Source organism: Bubalus bubalis, chromosome 12, assembly GCF_019923935.1.
Source record: "Bubalus bubalis isolate 160015118507 breed Murrah chromosome 12, NDDB_SH_1, whole genome shotgun sequence".
In the NCBI taxonomy this organism is placed as follows: Eukaryota; Metazoa; Chordata; class Mammalia; order Artiodactyla; family Bovidae; genus Bubalus; species Bubalus bubalis.
In genome coordinates, this window is record NC_059168.1 from 14,276,138 (window position 1) to 14,286,590 (window position 10,453).

Genomic DNA, 10,453 nt, shown 5'->3' on the forward strand with positions numbered 1-10,453 from the left:
GCAGAGCATGTGAGGAATGCAAAACTATTTATGAAGGAGACAGAATTTGAACTTGGCTCTAAAGAAGGGATAGAAATTGATCAGAGAGAAAATCAAGAGCATTCTGGGTAGAGGGGACTTCACGACAGAAGATGGGGAAAGAAGAAAGCTCACAGCATATTATTCCCAGAACACTGAGAGGCTGTGAAACGGGGCAAGAAGGAGGGGGGCAGGGATTATACAGGTCCGTGCTACCCAGCCCCCAACCCCATGTTCTGAGGCTGCTGGGCACACACTGTGGCCCAGAGGGAGTCGCCTTTGTTTAGCAGGTCAAAGAACACAGCCTGCTGCCCACTGAGTCCTTTGTCACCTGTGGTCACCGCTCCACATTCTCTGTCCCCACCTGGCAACCTTCCTCTTCTGCTTTATTAATGAATACAAGGTAAGTTTTCACAGGCAACCATTAAAACAAAAAGTCTGCCTTCTATTTCAAGGGAAACTTTTTTTAAAAACTCATCTGAAAGATCTGACTCTGACAAACATGTGCTTTGATGTAGTTTTCTTAGTTATTCTCATATAAGGGAAATAGCAAATGAGAGAGAGATAATACAAAGGTCTGAGATCTTGGCAGAGAGAGACACAGGCTTGAGTTTGGCCAGTGAACCAGACCCACAAGTGCATAATACAGTCCAAAGTGCAAACCTCCTGGTGGGTGGGGGAGAGGGGGTGACGCGGGGGCCACTTCTACTGGTTTGAACTCTGTTCTGGAGACATCAGTGGCTCTCACCTGATCCAGGTCTCTGACCACAGCCAGGCACCTGCCTGGCTTCAGAGAAAGGGCCCAGACCAGGACCAAGGGGTCATGGAATACCATCCTGGATCCACCGTAACTCTCCTTGTGACTTTGAGCAAGTCATGTCATGCCTCTGTGTTTCAGTGTCCTCCTTCCCAAAATGAAGTGTCTTGCTGATCTCAAAGGCAATGTGAGCTTTGTCCCTTTTTAATGCATAATTTGGGATAAATTACTTAACCTATGTGAGCTTAGTTTTCTCCTGTAGCAAAGGAATAAAAAGTGCCTACCTAAGGTTGCTGTGAGAAAATCGGTCAGATAATACATGTAAAAATTGGGACTTGATGTCCTGTTCCCTGACTCTTGAAAGGGTTCTTTGGTGTTATAAGTCTACATTTCCACCCAAAGTAAGGTCTCCACATGTTACCAAAGAGTCTGCAATCATAGCATGGATGGAAATCCCCAGACACAAACCAAAGTGAACAATTTCAGCAGAGGGCCAGTAGAGGATTAGGTGAACAGGCCAAATCCCCTGATTTAGGATGCACTTTGTTCTTTGCCAATGTTTCCTAATGTGCTTATTAAAACACCCAGGTCATCAGGAGATTATGAAGTGGAAAGTCTGGAGACCTGGGAGTCTGAATATTTAACTAGCACCTGCAGCCCCACACCCCGGGCAAGAGTGAGAAACAGCGCTTGATACGGTTCCTCTTGAATTCCCAGCCACCTGCTTCTTCATTCCAGCCCTGATGTGACTGCCGGCTGTGCTGCCTGCCGCTGGCACCTGCATGCTGCCTGAAATTTGCCCGGTTCTTACATCAGTTCTTCTGCTTCTCAGCCAGTCCTGTGTATTTGGGGATTGACACTGCAACCAAGGGTGAAGAACAAAGGCAGCGCAAAGGCTGCTTAACTCTGACTCAGAAGCAAAAACCTCCCACTCTCATTCCTCTTGATCTCTGTAAACCCACCCCCACACAGGACTAGGAATTTCCTAATTAGAATTTCCAGATTGAGAATCTTCACCAGGTTTACAGAACATATGCTCCTCTCTGTTCTTGACTTTTTATTTTTTATTTTTTTGTTCTTGACTTTTTAAATGATGAATTTTGTAAGACTTGATACACGTAAAATGCGTAGAATGTGTATGCATATGAAACAAACAGTCATGAGCCCACCATCCAACCTAAGAACTGCAGCATAATCTGCTAGATGTATCTTCTGCTCTATTATAAAGTAGTTTTTGAAACTGCTTTCCTTAAATAACTAGCACATACAGTAGAATAACTACAACGAAAAACGATACAATTAGCTTCTCTGTGCCTATCATCCACTATAGAAAAAGAGCATTCTTACTACCTTTGCAGTCTCCTGTGTGAGTGACTGTGGGCTCAGCCATGTCCGACTTTTTGTGACTCCCTGGATATAACCCACCAGGCTCCTCTGTCCACGGAATTCTCCAGGCAAGAATACTGGAGCTGGTTGCCATTTCTGCCTCCAAGGAACTTTCCCACCCAGGGATTGAACCTGAGCCTCTTGTATCTCCTACACTGGCAGACTGATTCTTTACCATTGCACCACCCGGTCCTGTGTGTCCCTCCCCAATTCTGTTCAGGACTATTTGCTACCATTGGGGGTATAATTTTCAGAACTTGTCCCCAGTAAAAGTGTTCAGGATTTAGAACATGTAAAGCATTCTTAATACTTTAGGGACTTACAAGGTGGTCCAGTGGCTAGGACATCACTCTTCTGGTGCTCTGGGCCTGGGTTCAATCCCAGGTCAGGGAACTAGATCTCACATACCGAAACTGAAAAAATGATCCCATATGCCACAGTGAGGATAAAGGATCCCATTTGCTACAGCTGAGACTCAGCACAACCAAATAAATTAATTAAAATAAATATTTTTAAAAGAACATTCTTAACACATTATACTTCATAATGTAACACTTGCTTCAAGCTGAAAATATTAAATTTGTTCCTATTTTTTCCAATTACACAAAGTTACTACTTTGGGCAAAAAGGAGAGAGTCGGGGATAAAGGAGAGAGAAAATAACTTGCTTTGACTCGATATTTTGTGGACATCGGGGACTATCTTTCCTTTTTAGGTGTGTCTCTAGGTGTCTAAAGCAGAGTAGACTCTCCATAAACATTCCATTCTCTTTCTCAGTAACTCCCCTCTTGTTCCCATTTCTCATATTTTCCATCACTTCAGGTTCTTTCACATCTGCATTTAAATATCATCCAGTGTCTCCCATCTTTAAGCAAAACAGAACAAACTTCCTGGGCATGTTGAGTTTGTGTCCTTCCGGTTTTCACCTTCCCCTCCCCACCAACACTGTACAGAGAGTTGTCTACACTCACTGCCTCCATCCTGCCTCCCACTGATTCCACAGCCCATGGTCATCTGGCTTCTGTTCCCCTTCTTCTCCACATCTCGACCTTGCAAACTATTTTCAGCAGGGTTGCCAACAACCTCCTTCTTGCTAAACCCAGAAGACATGCGTGTGTCCTCGGGTACTGTTAACCGCCCCCTCCTTGAAGCTCTTTCTTCTCTTTCGTTCCAAATCAGTACACTATGAGTTGTCTCCCCAGCTCTTTGCTGCTGCTTTTCATTGTCTTTTTTGGGATTCACGGCCTCTGCTCACACTTTAAAGGTTGACATTCTTGGAGATACTTTTTCCTCTACATTTTCTTCTCACTCTATATATCCTCGTTAGTGAGCTCACCAATTTCCTTCCCTATCAGTGGATGTTTGTTTTTTCCCAACTAGCTGAGGTTGGCATTGTATCAGTTGAGTTTCCAGGGACAGTCAGAGCGACTGTGGGATTCAGGGTTCAGAGTAGCCAGCAATGGCGGTACAAAGTGCGATCCAGCGTTCTGAAGGGGTGGTTTCAGAACTTCACTGAGTTATAATCGCTAGGTGGATTATTAATAATAATAGAAGATTAAGAAGAAGATCTAACATGTACTGAGTGATTATTATATACCAGGTGTGAAATAATAGACAATATATATATATATCGGTCTTGGACCCCATTGCCGCACAGAACTCCTAAAATCTCTGAAATTTCCTAAATGATAAAAACACTAAGAACATCTATAGTTCTAATACCCATCTTTCATCCCATCCCTGACACAGGGCTCCCAAAACCCTTGTAAATTCCAAACTGTTAAGAGCAGTAGGAGCAGCTTTGGTGCTTATGAGGTGACCTGGATGGGCTCTTGGATGGCTCCTGCCTGGGGGCTGGTCACCAGAGAGACCAAGCCACAGTTAGAAGCTTGGAATTTTGAGCTCAACACTGCCTCCTCCAGAGAGTGGCAAGGGACTGGAAATGGGAGTTAATAATTAATCATGCCCACTCAAGGAAGCCTCTATAAAACCCCAGTAGTATGGGTATCAGAGACCTTCCAGGCTGGGCACACAGCCATACCAGGAGGGAGATGCTCCTGAACTCCTCGAGGACAGAAACTTGGCACTCAGGACCCTCCCAGACCTCACCCTAGGTATCTCTTTATCTGGATTATCGTATTCCTTATAAACTGGTAAATGTAAGCATATCCCTGAGTTCTGTGAGCCACCCTAGCAAATTAATCAAAGCTGAGGAAAGTTCTATAGGTAGTAAATCAGCTCAGGTGATAACCTGGGCTTGCAACTGATGTCTGAAGACGGGTTCCAGGTGAATGGTGGTGGTGGGGGGGGCGGGGGTAGTCTTGGAATAAGCCCTTAACCTGTGGGATCTGAGGCTGCCTCCAGATAAACAGTGTCAGAATTGAGCTAAATTGCAGGACACCCAGCTGGTGTCACAGAAATTTACTTGATGTGGAGACAAACTTCCACATCTCCCACAAACTTCTACACACTTGGTGACCAGAAATGAAGTGTTCTATGTAAAAATAAAGGAGACACACAGGAGACAATCACAGTTGGGAAGAGCTGAGTGTTTCCTGCCCTAGAAAGAAAAAAACTGAGTTGCTAGTTGTTTTACAACCAGGCTTCATGCTAAGTGCTTTACATGTATCATCATCTCATTAAGTTTTCTCAACAACCATATAGATAGGGTGGGTACTACCGTTATTCCCATTTTCCAGAAGAGGTAACAGAAGTTAGAGAATCAAAGGAATGTGCACAAGGTGCCAGAGGAAAAGCTGGTTGGAGGAAAATCTGGTATCCTATTCAGGGGGCTGACTACAGAGCCCACACTCATTCCACCAAACTGTATTGACTCTTAGTTTCTCTTTCAGTTTTGAATTCTTATTTCTCTTCACAGAGCTACCCACTGAAACATTAGTCACTCAAGGGCAAGGCTATTCATCTGTTTTGTTTAACCTCATACTTGGTTCTGAACAGAGACACTCAATAAAAATTTGTGGAATAAGTAAGTGTTCATTCAACTTCTTTCCATCTCTATCTATCAAATAGTCACATCTTTCAGCTGCTTTTTTTGTTGTTGATTGTTGAACTGATTTTTAGAATTTTTAAAGTTTTGTTTTTGTTACCCTTTAATTTTGGTATATATATGGAAATAAGTTTACCCAGTTAATGTTTTGTCTCTTCATTTTTAAATGATTTTTTAAGTACAGAGATTCCTAAATAGCATAGTTTTATTTCAGTCTTTTGTTTGTTAATGATTTTGTATCTTTTCAAAGAAAACCTTTCCTATCCTGAAGTCATATATCCTCCTGTACCCTGCTATAAGTTTGCCCTTCACATTTAAACTTTCAATCTATTTGGAATTGATTTGTATGAGTAATGTGACGTAAGGATTCAATTTCATTTCAATGATTTTTAATATAAGCCATATTTGCTTTCCTTATATATGTGGATATATTCTTAGAGGTTATTTGCATTTCTAAACATTTGAAAATAGCAGGCATTATGTGTTTTAAATATTTGTGTTAATTTTCTAAAAACAAGAGCCTCCTCCTCCATAAATATTTAGGAAAATTAACAATTCCCTGCAGTCATCTCATATTCGGTCCACATTTAAATTTCCACCATTATCCAAAAATGTGTTTATACTTTAGTATTTTTTTGCACCAGGGTCCAGTTAAGGTATACACATCCTATTTTACTGTTACATCTCTTACTTCTTTTGTATTCCAGAAGAGACTCCTCACCAATTTTTTTTTTCATGACATTGACTTCTTATAGCTATCAGGTTAGCTGTACAATAGACTGTCCCACAAATTCTGGATTTGTCTGATTACTTCTGGAGAAGGTTGCTTCCCATTTTCCTTAATCTCCTGTATTTCCTGTAAATAGGGAATTTGGCTCGAAAGTTTGGTTAAAAACTTGGTTTGATTAAAAATTTGGTTAAAAGTCAGGTTAAAAACTTTTGGCACAAATATTTTGCAGTTAATGGTGAGTACTCGACACTGCATCCCATCACAAGTCACATCATGACAAATCATCTCATCATTATGAATACGAGTTTTCTCCTGGTTAAGAGAGTGACTGCCAGTTCTCTCCATTGTTTGCAATTAGCAAGTAAGCTGTGGCATGATACCTTGACACTGTGTAAATATCCTGTTACTGGAGAAGGCAATGGCACCCCACTCCAGTACTCTTGCCTGGAAAATCCCATGGATGGAGGAGCCTGGTAGGCTGCAATCCATGGGGTCACTAAGAGTCGGATACGACTGAGCGACTTCACTTTCACTTTTCACTTTCATGCATTAGAGAAGGAAATGACAACCCACTCCAGTGTTCTTGCCTGGAGAATCCCAGGGACAGGGGAGCCTGGTGGGCTGCTGTCTATGGGGTCACATAAAGTCGGACATGACTGAAGTGACTTAGCAGCAGCAGCAGAACAACTTTCTGGGCATCCCTAGTGGCTCAGTGGTAAAGAATTCACCTGCCACTGCAGAAGACTTGGGTTCAATCCTTGGGCTGGAAAGATACCCTGAAGAAAGAAATGGCAACTCACTCCAGTATTCTTGCCTGGGAAATCCCATGGACAGAGGAGCCTGGCGGGCTGCCATCCCTGGGTTTGCAAAGAGTCAGACATGACTTAGCAACTAAACAAGAACAAACTTTCACCTAGTGGTTTTATATCCACCAATAATCTTTGACTAAATGCAAAAATTACTTCATTAGAGAGGTTTTTTAAAGAAATAAATTGATTCTATAAATCATTTTGGGGAAAACTGGTATGTTTGCAATACAGAGTCTTCTTATCCGTAGGAGACCATGCCATATCTCTCCATTTACTTATATATTCTTTTAAATAGTTCCATTAAATATAAATTTAATAACAACATTGTCCATAATAGCAAAAGTTGTAAAAGTCCCAAATACTCATTGATAGGAGAACCAATAAAGAATGATATATTTATACAATAAAATTCTATATCAGGGTGGAAATGAATAAACTAGAGCTATGCCCATCAACATGGGAAACACCAAGAAGCAATGTTGAGTGTAAAATCACATTTTAGAACAATATATACCACAAGAAAAGTTTTTATATGGAACTTTAAAAGAAAGTTACATTGTTTAGAAATACAAACTTGTCTGGTACAATACAAAGAAAGGCAAACTAGAACTTCAGCTTTTGAATCATGGACTGGGTTATTCAGACCATCCCTCCTACTGAAAACAGATAAAAAGTGGTGAAATATTTCAAAAACTTTTTTAGAGAGCTAACAAGATAGTAAAAAAAAATTACTGGACCAAGATCTAGGAAGAAAACAGAAACCCAGAAAATTGAGGCCTCCAGATGGGGCTGCTTTCATCCTGGGAACATTTATCAATCTGGAAGTGACAAGTGAAAGACGTGGTCATGTTTGTAGAAGCCTTTAAAGAGCAGAGTACAGGGACTTCCCTGACAGTCCAAAGGTTTAGATTCTGCACTTCCACTGTAGGAGGTATGACTTCCATCCCTGGTGGGGGAACCAAGATCCTGCATGCCACGCGGTGCAGCCAAAAAGAAGAGTCAAGTACAGATGTCATCCAAGAATGCAAAGAGCGAGAACTTTGGGAAACAACCCCTTATCTTGGAATGAAATCTTCAAAGTCCTCATCTCAGGAGGAAGAATAAACTAGAAATAGATAAGCCCTTACATGGACTGCAAACCATCTTTAAATGTCCTGAATAATACAGTCTTAAACTCTGAATCCTATAGGTTTAAGGTGAGTCCAAATTGCTACTTCTCCTCCATACCAACATCATCTAACAAAATCAGTCTTTCAAAATCCTCTTTAGAGGAAGACAGCATCTTCCTGGGTCTCAAATTATTTCTACAAATATTTTTTAATTGCAGGATAAGTCACAGAATAAAAGATAATCAGATAGTCAGAAGATATCATGAGATGGAACCAGTAGAAATAATACACCACACCTATGCTGAATAGATAGTCATGAACATCCATGTCATCTTCTCAAGTTTAGAGGAAGGTTTTATGTAGATAACATTTATTAGATTTTTAAAGTTCTCTTTTTTTTCTTAATTTGCTGAAAGTTTTTTTTTTTTTATCATGAGTGCATGTCAAACTTAAGCAAATGCTTATGCTGCTGCTATTGAGATGATGTAGTAGATTAAGTGATTTTTCTAATGTTAAACCATAATTGCTTCCTGGAATAAATCTAACTTGGTTTAAAAAAAAAGAAATAATAGACCACATATAGAGACAGCAGAAATTCCAAATAAATATCACCATAGAATGTAAAATGACTATGTTTACTATGTTCATGGAGCTAGTCAAGCTTCACACATATGCTAAAGAAATTTCTACCCATGACTCTCATGTGCTTCTTACATATTTTATATAATATCCAAACATGAGACCAAAATGAGACAAAAAATGAGGGCCCCAGAAAGCCTTCTGAGGTTCTTCCAATATTGTTTCTTGACCCATGTGATGATCACATGGACATTTATTTTATAACAAGTTTTTAAGCTGTATACTTATGATAGATACATGGTCCTGTATTAGTGTTATTTTCCATACCAAAAAATTTAATTAACATGATAAATCAAAATCTAGATTCATTTTCACTTTTGAGGTTGGAGACAGGACATGGGGCAAGAGGAAAAAGGACATGGAAAGCTTCAAGGTACAGGTAATGCTCTAGGTCTTGAATTGGATTCATTGCTGCTCACTTTATTAAAATGCTTTATAGTTTACATATATGTTACACAGATTTTCCTAGGTATCAAACATTTTATAATAAAAATAAACATCATTATAGATTAAAATTTTACAAGGAAATGGATGAAGATTCAGCTTATTTTGTGTTGTTTCATTTGCATTCAGATCCTGTCTTTTCTTACCCTGCAGAAGCTTGAGTTTGGTAAGTTGCTGTTATTCAGTTGCTCAGTCATGTCCGACTCTTTGTGACCCCATGGACTGCAGCACGCCAGGTTTCCCTGTTTTTCACCATCTCCCAGAGCTTGCTCAAACTCATGTCCATTGAATCAGTGATGCCATCCAACCATCTCATCCTCTGTTGTCCCCTTCTTCTCCTGGTAAGTTATGTTTATGATAACCATGGGACTGCTGGTTATATCCTCTTGTCTACTTTTAGCAAATCAAAGCTGATTACATGCAGCCATACCTCAGTTAGTTTCAAATAGAGTAAGAAGCAGCCACTTTCAAAGCTCATGTAAGACATCTAATATTTGAGAAATTTATTGGCATTGGCAATCACCCTCTCATTAAGTTCTGTTCCAAACTAAGCCAGATCATCAGGAAATAATACAAAAATCACATCTACTGAATCCCTGTGAGAATTTAGTTTATTTAGCTATGATTAACCCTTGGCCTCTGTTTTATCACAGGATCACTCAATGGGGCAAGAGAAAATACATGTACCAAATATTATTCATCTTACCACACTAACGGTACATCCTAATACTATATTCCAACTCAAATGCCACCTTCACATGATATAATCCTTTATCCCAAGTAAAAGAAACTTTCTACTTTATCATGGTCATTTCATGATTTTGGAGCACTTCTCCAAATAACATAGTTACAATGTACAACTTGTTTAGATAGAGATTATGTGTCTCACCTGCTTTATATTCCTCCCAGGAGGCAATTTATAAATACTGATTGTTTGCCTCACTCATGCCTAAGAAAGGCTGAAGGTATAGGAAAAAGCAGGTATTAGGGGCACATGTTCAAATAAGGAAAACATGAGAGAACTGAAGTAAAGTTACAAAGGGAATGTAACTTGCATGTTCCACAGAACTCTAAGGGCCGCCAATGGCCCAACAATTTGAAAGGAAAAAATCAACTCCAGGGCACTTCATTAAAAAAAAAAAAATTCTACTAATGATAAAGAATTTATCCTAAATGTTTCCAGAATGAGAGGAAAAGAAAACAAAACATGTCACCAAAAAGGGCACAAAATTTTAAATGATACTGGATTTTTCACCAGCAACATCAAATGCCAAGAGATGTTGGAGTAATCTATATAAAGTTCTGAGAGAAAACGATTCCTAGAAAAATCTCAAATTCTAGAACCAAGCAAATATGAAGTGAATGATCTCTGGTTAAAGAGACTAGAAATTAAAAAGTTGGTTTGTAATTGATAGAGAAACAATTTTTAAATAGTGTTATAAATACTCAAGATGGGGAATGAAATATAAATCCTCAACTAGCGTAACAGAAAGCCAATGGAAAATGTCTATAATTAATAAGAAATAGAAGTTGAATCATTTGGAGATGTGAATAA

At 39.6% G+C, this 10,453-nt stretch overlaps 1 long non-coding RNA gene across 1 annotated transcript; it reads left to right on the forward strand.

The window, feature by feature from the left end:
• The first annotated feature begins 282 nt into the window (after positions 1–282).
• LOC123328417 lies at positions 283–2,650 on the forward strand. Its single transcript, XR_006543229.1, has 2 exons — positions 283–421; positions 1,493–2,650. It is a non-coding gene; the product is annotated as an uncharacterized LOC123328417 (long non-coding RNA).
• Positions 2,651–10,453: the final 7,803 nt, after the last annotated feature.